Source organism: Jaculus jaculus, chromosome 8 (genome assembly GCF_020740685.1).
Source record: "Jaculus jaculus isolate mJacJac1 chromosome 8, mJacJac1.mat.Y.cur, whole genome shotgun sequence".
NCBI lineage: Eukaryota > Metazoa > Chordata > Mammalia > Rodentia > Dipodidae > Jaculus > Jaculus jaculus.
This window is the reverse complement of record NC_059109.1, coordinates 73,611,842-73,622,896: the sequence shown is the minus strand read 5'-3', so window position 1 is coordinate 73,622,896 and position 11,055 is coordinate 73,611,842. Positions and strand designations below refer to the sequence as shown.

Sequence of the window (11,055 nt, the reverse complement as noted above, 5' to 3'; positions counted from 1 at the left end):
GTCCCACACAGCAGACACGCCACACCTGTTTCCACTGCCTGCTGGTCTGGTTGAAGCCATGTCGTGTAGCAAGGAGCCCTTGGAAAACCCGGCAGCCACTTATGGTGGGGCCCTGCAGCTGCCAGACCAAGGAGCAGAGAAACTATTGGACAGCTTTGGCTCCTCCCCTGCTCCAGGATGTCATCATAGGGGCCCATAGTGACCCAAATGGTCATAATTTTTTATGCCTTGTGGTGTCAGATCAGGTCCTGTGTGTTCTCAAGTCATCTAGTATGTTTTGGTTTTAAGAGTGAACTTGTTACTTGTTCTGAGGGTAAGTTGTTAATTTTCATAAGAGCATTGAAGGTCTCACCACTTTCAATAAAGACCTGGATTGGAGAAAAAAGAAATGAATACTGTAAAAAAAGATTGGGAGGAGGCAGAGGTAGGAGGATTGCCATGAGTTCAGGGCCACCCTGAAACTACATGGTGAATTCCAGGTCAGCCTGAGCTACAGTGAAACCCTACCTTGAAAAAAACAAAACAAAACAAAAAATGATCTACATCTTTAGCCATCAGGGAAATGGAAATTAAACTACTTTGAGATTTCATCTCACTCCTGTCAGAATGACTATCATAAAAAATCACAATAAATGCTGCTCAATTTATAATAGCTGGGAAATGGAACCAGCCTAGATGTCCCTCAACAGATGAGTGGATAATGAAGATGTGGCACATTTATACAATTTTCTTTACTCAGCGGTAAAGAAAAATGAAGTTATGAAATTTGCAGAAAAATGGATGGACCTGGAAAGTATTATACTAAGTCAGGTAACCCAGGCCCAGAAAGCCAAGTGCCACATGTTCTCCCTCATATGGGGATCCTAGCTACAGATGACTGGGCTTCTGTGTGAGAATGAAAATACTTAGTAGCAGAGGCCAGTAAGTTGAAAAGGAGACATAAAGGGTGGAGAAAGGAAGGGAGGAGGATACTTAATAGGTTGATATTGTATATATGTAATTACAATGATTGTAATGGGGAGGTAATATGATTGAGAATGGAATTTCAAACGGGAAAGTGTGGGGGTGGGGAGGGAGGGAATTACCATGGGATATATTTTATAATCATGGAAAATGTTAATAAAAATTAAAAAAAATAAAAAAATAAAAAATAAAAAAAAAAGATCTTGAATTTAAAAAAAAAAATCACAATAAATGTTGGCAAGGATGTAGAAGAAGAGGAACCCTTCTACATTGTTAGTGGGAATATAATCTGGTACAGCCATTGTGGAAATCAAAATGAAGGTTCCTGAGACAGCTAAAAATAGATATACCATATGACCTAGCTATACTGCTCCCAGGCATATATCCCAAGGACATTTCTCACTACCTTAGAGATACTTGCACAACCATGTTTATTACTGCTCTATTCACAGTGGCTAGGAAATGGAACCAGCCTAGATGTCCCTCAACTGATGAATAGATAATAAAGATGTGGTACATTTATACAATGGAATTCTATTCAGTGGTAAAGAAAAATGAAATTATGAAATTTGCAGGGAAATGGATGGATCTCAAAAAGATTATATTAAATGAGGTAATCCAGGCTCAGAAAGCCAAACGTCACATGTTCTCTCTCATATGTGGATCCTAGTTACAAATGTTCAGACTTTGTATGTGAATTGGAGTAAAAAATTGGTAGCAGAGGCCAGAAAAGGAATACAGGGGGAGGGAGAAGAGAGGTGGAATTAAGGGGATAGTATTGTATATATGTAAGTAGACAAACAGATTACTGTGGGTGGAATGGCCTAAGTGAGGTCAGGGGAAGAGATTGAGTAAAAGAAGGGTTAATCAAAATTCCGGATAGTGTGAAAAAGCCATATGATAATCTACTTTTTTGGATAATGGCACATCCAGAAACCATAGACTGTTAATAGAAAATTTTCAGTGCCAGGAATAGGATACCTTTCAGTGAAATCCCTGATGCCCCAAAACATTACAGACTACTGCCAAGACTCTTGGTTTCCTGCCAGGGAAAGATTATAAAACCGCTGACAGAGGCTGGAAGAAGCCATTCTGCATGCAGTTCAAAGGGAGAAAGAGAAATCAACAGTGAAGATACTCAATAGTGGACACTGCAAGCCTTATATTTGGCCAGCCAGGCCAAATGAGCCAACAGGTGCAGTAGTGGCACGTCTGTCTTGATGGAAACCAACTGTCCTCTAATTGGACTAGAGGCCTACTCCATGGGAGGGAATACATCCCTGATACTGAAAACTTAAAACAGGGGTAGTCATGAGTGCTAGGGGTGTAAAGTCTACTGCTGTCTGGCTAAATGTATATACTATGCTTATCAAACTGCCTAGTAAGTGTTTCTCTTAATGTTTATACACTTATATTAATGCTACTCTCATTTTTGGTTGACAATCTTCTCTTTTCAGATGGCAGTGACCTTGGGATGACTCAGAAGGTATCATGGTGCTGAGAAGAGATGACCAGAGTGCTCAGTACTGCAATATCTCTATCACACCTTCCACAGCTCAGGGTCTATTGTGGAAGAGGTAGCGGAAAGAATGTAAGAGCCAAAGGGAAGGACTCCTTACAACATGCTCTCCCACACACAAAATGGCCTGGATATCCATGACCTCACAGTGCCTGACACTACCTACATAAGACCATCATAACAGGAGGAAAAGATGATAACATCAAAATCAAAGAGAGACTGATTGAGAGGGGGAGGGGATATGATGGAGAAAGGAGTTTCAAAGGGGAAAGTGGGGGGAGGGAGGGTATTACCATGGGATATTTTTTATAATCATGGAAGTTGTTCATAAAAATTTAAAGAAATAAATTTAAAGAAATAATGGTCAGAAGATGTGGCAGAAAGAATATAAGAGCTGAAGGAAGGGTAGGACTGCTTACAATCCTCAATATCCATGACCTCACAGTTGCCTAGCACTACCTTCACAAGACCATCACAATAGGAGGAAAAGATGATGCCATCAAAATAAAAGAAAGACTAATGGAGAGAGGGTGGGGATATGATGGAGTGTGGATTTATGAAGGGAAAAGTGGGGAAGAGGAGGGAATTATTATGGTTTATTGTCTGCAAGTATGGACACTGTCAAAAACAAATAAAAATAGGGATGGGCATGGTGGTGCACACCTTTAATCCCAGCACTCAGGAGGCAGAAGTACGAGGATCACTATGAGTTTAAGACCGCCCTGAGATGACATAGTGAATTCCAGGTCAGCCTAGGCTATAGTGAAACCCTACCTTAAAAAAAAAAAAAAAAAAAAAAAAAAAAAAAAAGCTGACCATGGTGGCACACACCTTTAATTCTAGCACTTGGGACGCAGAGATAGGATTGCTGTGTGTTTGAGGCCAGCCTGAGACTACATAGTAAAGAGCAAGGTTTTACCTCAAAAAACCAAAAATAAATAAATAAAAATAAAATTTAAAAATGAGTTAGAACTAAATAAAATATTAAATTTTTTTAAGGGCTGGAGAGATGGCTCAGCAATTAAGGCACTTGCCTCTGCAGCCTAAGGACACAGATTAGATTCCCCAGTACCCACATAAGCCAGGTACACAAGGTGGCACATGTGTCTGGAGTTTGTTTGCAGTGGCAGGAGGCCCTGGCATGCCCATTCTCTCTCTGTCTCTGTCTCTGTCTCTGTCTCTCTCTCTCTCTCTCTCTCTCTCTCTACCTTTTCCTCTCTCCTTTCCTTACTCTCTCTCAAATAAATAAAGAAATAAAATATTTAGTCAGGCTTTGTGGCACAAGCCTTTGATCCCAGAACTTGGGAGGCAGAGGTAGGAGGATCACTGTGAGTTTGAGGCCATCCTGAACATTCCAGGTCAACTTGGGCTACAGCAAGACCCTACCTCAAAAAAAAAAAAAAAACCAAAAGAGCCAGATGTACACGGTGGTGCATGTGTTTGTAGTTCATTTGCAGTGTCTGGAGGCCCTGGCACACACTTTTTTTTCTCTCTCTCTCAAATTAAGAAATAAAAATAAAATATTATAAAAAATAAGTAAAATATTTTTTAAAAATTATGGCTGGGGAGATGTCTTAGAAGTTAAGGTACTTGCCTTGCAAAGCCTAAAGACCCATGCTTGACGCTCCAGATCCCACTTAAGCCAAATGCACAAAGGTGAGGCAACCACAAGGTTGCACATGCCCACTAGGTGGCACAAGTGTCTGGAGTTCAATTGTAGCGGCTGAGGCCTGGCATGTCGATTCTCTCTCTGTCTCTGTCTCTCTCTCTCTCTCTCCCTCTCTCTTCCACTCTCTCTCTCACTCTTTCTAAAAATAAAAATAAAAAAGTTCAAGTGTAGTGGTGCACACCTTTAATCCCAGCACACAGGGGCAGAGGTAGGAGGATTGCTGTGAGTTTGAGGTCAGCCTGAGACTACATAGTGATTCCAGACCAGCCTGGACTAGAGTAAGATCTTACCTTGAAAAGAAATTTTTTAAATAGAACAAAATAAATATTTAAAATGTTTTTAATAAACTATATCTGGGAGAGGTGGTGCATGCCTTTAATCCCAGCACTCCAGAGGCAGAAATAGGAGGATCACAGTGAGTTCAAGGCCAGCCCAAGACTATATAGTGAATTCTAGGTCACCCTGGGCTAGAGTGAGACCCCAGCTTAAAAAAAAAAGAAAAGGGTCCAGCCATTGGGGAAATCAGTGTGGAGGTTCCTAAAACAGCTAACGATTGATCTACCATATGACCCAGTTATAGCATTCCTAGGCATATATCCTAAGGACTCATTCCATTTCCTTAGAAGTACATGCTAACCATGTTTATTGCTGCTCAATTTATAATAGCTGGGAAATGGAACCAGCCTAGATGTCCCTCAACTGATGAGTGGATAATGAAGATATGGCACATTTATACAATGGAGTTCTACTCAGCGGTAAAGAAAAATGAAGTTATGAAATTTGCAGGAAAATGGATGGATCTGGAAAGGATTATACTAAGTGAGGTAACCCAAGCCCAGAAAGCCAAGCGCCACATGTTCTCCCTCATATGTTGATCCTAGCTACAGATGATTGGGCTTCTGTGTGAGAAGGAAAAACCTCAGTAGCAGAGGCCAATGAGTTAAAAAGGAGATATAAAGGGAAGATAAAGGAAGGGAGGAGGGTACTTAATAGGTTGCTATTATATATATGTAAGTAGAAGAATAGATTAACAGGGGTGAAAAGGCCCAAAGTTAAGTCAAGGGAAGAGATTGAGTAAAGGGAAGGTGGAGGGAGGGCTAATCAAAATCTAAGAGGATGCAAATAAATCATATGGAATCCTCTGGTTTTGGACAATGGAAAACTCAGGAGCCAAAGATCGTTGTTAGACAATTTTCAGGCCAGGGATGGGATACCTCCAGTGAGGTGTTGGCCAGGGAGGTTCCTGATGCCCCCAAGACGTTATAGGCCTTTGCCAAGGCCCTTGGTTTCCCACCAGGAATAGATGGTAAGACCCTATTGCTGAAGACTCTGCATACTTGGGCTGCAAGGCCACTGAGAAATACTGCTGGAACTGAGCTGATAACCTCCTCCATGTAGACCAGCTGACAGAAAGCTGGAAGAAGCCATTCTGCATGTAGTTCAATGGGAGAAAGAGATACCACCAGTGAAGATACTCAACAGTGGACACTGCAAGCCTTATAATTAGCCAGCCAAGCCAAATGAGCCAACGGGTGCAATAGTGGCAGGTTTGTCATGGTGGAAACCAACTGCCCTCCAATTGGACTGAAGGCCTGCTCCATGGGGGGAATACATCCCTGATACTGAAAACTTAAAACAGGGGTAGTCATGAGCCCTAGGAGTGTAGCATCTGCTGATGTCTGGAAAAATGTATATACTATGCTTATCACACTGCCCAGTAAGCACTTGTCTTAATATTTATACCCTTATATTAACACTACTCTCACTTTGGGTAGAGAATCTTCTCTTTTCAGATGGCAGTGACTTTGGGATGACTCAGAAGGTATCATAGTGCTGGAAAGAAGTAACTGGAGTACTGAGTAACATCTCAATCACACCTTCCAAGGCTTAGGGTCTAATGTGGAAGAGGTAGCTGAAAGAATGTAAGAGCCAAAGGAAGGGTAGGACTCCTTACAACATGCTCCCTCCAGACATAAAATGGCCTGCATATATATGACCTCATAAAGCCTGACACTACCTACACAAGATGATCATAAGAGGAGGAAAAGATCATGACATCAAAATAAAAGAGAGACTGATTGAGATGGGGAGGGGATTTGATGGAGAATGGAATTTCAAAGGTGAAAGTGGGGGGGAGAGGGAGGGTATTACCATGGGATACTTTTTATAATCATGGAAAATGTTAATAAAAATTGAGGAAAAAAACAAAAAAAAAAAAACAAAAAGAAGGGAGGGGGTCTATGATGTTCACCATTAATATTTTATCTGATACTACTTCATAGCCTATAATACTGTTTTCAAAAAATATTTTGGATATTTGTAATGGTCATTTCATTTTACAAGTTACGTGTGTTCATAGTAGAAACTGGAAACAAAAAATTAAAATCATTGTTTTATCACTTTGAGAAAACAAAAACAAGAACAAATAGATGTCTGGTTAAGATGGCAGCATAGGAACCACACCAAAGCAGCCTAGGGGAGAAAAAGAAAAAAAAAAAGAAAAAAGAAAAATATACTCTTCTACTAAAAAGTAAAGGTGTATAAGAAATTATCAACCACAGCAGAGAAGTAGGAGAGATCAGAGCGTCTAGAGACCACAGACGCAGGCAGAAGTGGCTCCAGCAGTGGTGGCACCAGGTTCACGCAGGCTCACCCTGAGCCACAGGAAAATCCAGGTCAGGGGATTTCTACTTATACCAGTCTCCTTGCAAACTAAAGAAACATGAAGGGAGGAAGGCAGGGACCCCAGTAGAGCAGCTTGGAGGAAGATGATCACGAGGGCCAGCAGGAGAACTTCAACCACCATCCATAACCTCCCCTCCCCCTACTGCCAACGCAAGTACCAGCAAGCACCAGAGACCTGGGGAAGGGAGCTCACCTACATAGCACCCAGCACAGACGATCAGAGCAGTGACCCACCAACCCAGCCAGCTTACTTGAGAGGAACCTAAGTGGGTGTGCAACATAACTGATGGTCAGAACCCACCAAATAAGCCTGATTTATAGGCTTGCATTGGAAGTGCTAATTGCACCTTCCATATCAGGGTAAATTATATGTTAAATATGATGGATGGTAGGATTTGCCATTCTTAACTAAGCTATATTTTGGGCTTGTCATTTTTTTGCTTCCTGATTTATAGTGCCTTTGTCTCCTCTTCTGTTGGTTCTTGGGACAGGTCTCACTCAGTTACAAGCTAACCTTGGAATTCTCTACAGGCCAGAAATCTCAGCCTTCCAGTTGATAGGATTAAGGATGTGGAGCACCACACATCCTTAGGTACTGTGACTTTGTTAGAGAATCTGTTTGTCATAATACCTACTCTTGCATAAATACTCTGTGTTGTTTTTCATTGAATATGTATATTGTTTAGTTAAATTTTGGAATTTGGCCAGGTATAGTGGCACACACCTTTAATCCCAGCACTCAGGAGGCAGAGTTAGGCATGGCCATGAGTTCAAGGCCACCCTGAGACTACATAGCTATTCCAGGTCAGCCTGGGCTAGAGTGAGACCCTACCTCACTCCCCCCACCAAATTAGAATTTGTCTATATTTTGTTCCACCCAGCCTACTAGAATACTCTCATAGCAGGAAAACCCAACACCTTGGGTCACTTTTGTGGTTACTCTGAGAGTCTTAAGAGACACACCTAGCACCTTAAGCTCCTACCCTGAAGATATATAACATCAGATAGATTGATACATCTAATAATATTGCCAGTAATTAAAAAAACACAAATATTAAATTAATCCAAGATGTAAAAATTTCTATGTTATAATATATATTATATAAATATATATAATTATAAGAAAGAAACAAAAAAATCAAGAAAATATAAATCCAACAAAAAGTACTAATGCATCAGAAATGACCTCCAGTGAGACTAATCTGAAGGAAATGCCTGAGAAAGATTTCAAAAGAATGATTATAAATATGCTCAAAGAAATCAAAGAGGAAATCAAAGAAGACACAGGAAACCAATTTAATGAAATAAGGAGGTCAATGCAAGACATGAATAAGGAAATAATAAAGAAAAACCAGTCAGAAATACTAGCAATGAAGAACACAGTGAGTCAAATAAAAAGCTCTATAGAAGTCAGGCATGTTGGTGCACACCTTTAATCCCAGCACTTGGGAGGCAGAGATAGAAGGATCACCATGAGTTTGAGGCTACCCTGAGACTACATAGTGAATTCCAGGTCAGTCTGAGCTAGAGTGAGACTCTACTTCAAAAACCAAAACCAAAAACCAAAAAAACAAAAAAACAAAAAAAAAACCCTCTATAGAAAATCTCACCAGTAGAATGGATGAAGGAGAGAATAGAATATCTAAACTAGAATACCAGGTGGCAGATCTAATACAGTCCAACAAAGAAACAGACAAACTAATAGGAAGGTATAAATGGGAATTTCAAGACATTCATGATACTATGAAAAGAGCAAACAAGAATTCAGGGTATAGTAGAAGGAGAAGAATTTCACTACAAAGGCATAGTAGGCATTTTTAACAAAATCATAGAAGAAAACTTCCCCCATATTTGGAAAGAGATGCCAATGCAGATACAGGAAGCCTTTAGAACACCAAACAGACAAAACCTGGGAAGAACCACTCCTCGCCATATTATATTTAAACTACCAAACACATAAACCAAAGAAAATGTATTGAAAGCAGTAAGAGAGAAAAATCAAGTCACATACAAAGGCAAGCCCTTCAGGATCACAGCAGATTACTCAACACAAACTTTAAAAGCCAGAAGGAGGGCTGGAGAGATGGTGTAGCGGTTAAGCGCTTGCCTGTGAAGCCTAAGGACCCCGGTTCAAGGCTCGGTTCCCCAGGTCCTACGTTAGCCAGATGCACAAGGGGGCGCATGCGTCTGGAGTTCGTTTGCAGAGGCCGGAAGCCCTGGCGCGCCCATTCTCTCTCTCTCCCTCTACCTGTCTTTCTCTCTGTGTCTGTCGCTCTCAAATAAATAAATTAAAAAAAAATTAAAAAAAATATTTAAAAGCCAGAAGGACTTGTAACAATGTATTCCAAGTTCTGAAAGATAACAACTGTCAACCAAGGTTACTTTATCCTACAAAGCTATCCATTCAGATAGACAGAGAAATAAGGACATTCCACAACAAAAGCAGACTCAAGGAATATTTGAAAAAAAAAAAATAGCTCTACAGAAAATACTTGACAGGATCCTCCATGCTGAAGAGAAAGAAAAGCACACATATAAGGAACCTGGAAAAAACAAACCATACTTAAATACTAGTTAATGCAAGAAAGCAAAGGTAAAACCAGAAGAATTACCAAAAAAAAAATGGCAAAAATGAATACACAACTTTCAATAATATCTCTTAACATCAATCGCCTCAATGCCCCAACCAAAAGACATAGGTTTGTAGACTGGGTCAAAAAGAAGTATCCTTTAATTTGTTGCCTTTTTACAAAGGATGGACAAAAAGAAAGAAAAAGACTATGGCTTGGGAGGTCATACTGTTGTTTGGCTAAATAGATATATTATGTTCACCAAACTGCCCTTTAAACACTTATATTGATACCCATATATTAGTGATACTCACAATTTTGGTTAGGGATGTTTCTCTTTTCAGATGGCCACATCCACTGGGGACACTCAAAACTCTGAAAAAGAAGAAGGAGGAGGAGGAGGAGGATCTACTAGGGCCTTCAACCACTGCAAAGGAACTCCTCCAGATGCGTGTACCACTTTGTGCATCTGGCTTTGCATGGATACTGGGGAGTCAAACCAGGCCATTAGGCTTTGTAGGCAAGTGCCTTAACCACTGAAGCATCTCTTCAGTTCAAGGCTGGACTTTTTTTTTAGGGGTACTATAAAGCAGCCTGGTCAGACCCACTGAGGAAGGCACCCAGGAAAACTCAGCAGGTGGTAGAAAACTCCAGACAGGGCTGAAGGGATGGCTTAATGACTAAGGGGCTTGCCTGGAAAGCCAAAGGACCCAGGTTCAATTCCCCAGGACCCATAAAAGCCAGATGCACAAAGTGGCACATGCATCTGGAGTTTGTTTGCAGTAGCTGGAGGCCCTGGTTGCACCCATTCTGTCTGTCTGTCTTTGTCTCTCTTTCTCTGTATGTGTGTCTCTCTCTTTGTTTTCAAATAAATAAATAAAATTTTAATTCAAATTTTTTTTAAAAAGGAGCCAGGTGTGGTGGCACATGCCTTTAATTCCAGCACTAGGGAGGTGGGGGTAGGTGGGTCACTCTGTTTTGAGGTCATCCTGACACTACATGGTGAATTCCAGGTCAGCCTGGGCTACAGCAAGAGCTTACCTTGAAATACCAAAAAGAAAAGAAAGAAAGAGAGAGAGAAGAAAAAAGAAAAGAAAACTCCAGGCATTGGGAGATGTAGGAGGGCGGGTAGGTCTAGGCTGAGCTCTATCTAGCATCATCTGGAAGCTATTTTCTCTAACAGTTGTGTGAAAAGGGCAGTGTTGTAGAAAGCTCTGGTCAAGCTTGTAGGTGTGGTGGCTGACTGAGTAGTTGAAGAGTTTGTCTGGCTGAATGCAGACAGGGCAGGTAGGATGGAGGAAGGAATTGCCTGAAGAACCTCAAATCTTCAACTGGAAGTGGGTCATGAAGGCCAGAATCTAGAATGATGCTCTGGAAAAAAATTTAAAAAAGCAGGATGTGGAGGTGCATGACTTTAATCCCAGCACTTGGGAGGCAGAGGTAGGTGGATCACCATGAGTTTGAGGCTACCTTGAGAATAGATAGTGAATTCTAGGTCAACCTGGGCTAAAGTGAGACCCTGCCTCAAAAAACAAAAAAGTAGTGCTTGCTTCGGCAGTACATATACTAAAGTTGGAACGATACAGAGAAGATTAGCATGGCCCCTGCGCAAGGATGACATGCAAATTTGTGAAGCGTTCCATATTTTT

The 11,055-nt window shown here is 40.9% G+C and overlaps 1 non-coding gene across 1 annotated transcript; it reads left to right on the top strand.

Annotated features, from left to right (window-relative positions):
• The first annotated feature begins 10,948 nt into the window (after positions 1-10,948).
• On the top strand, positions 10,949-11,055 carry LOC123463044. Its single transcript, XR_006638656.1, has one exon. It is a non-coding gene; the product is annotated as a U6 spliceosomal RNA (small nuclear RNA).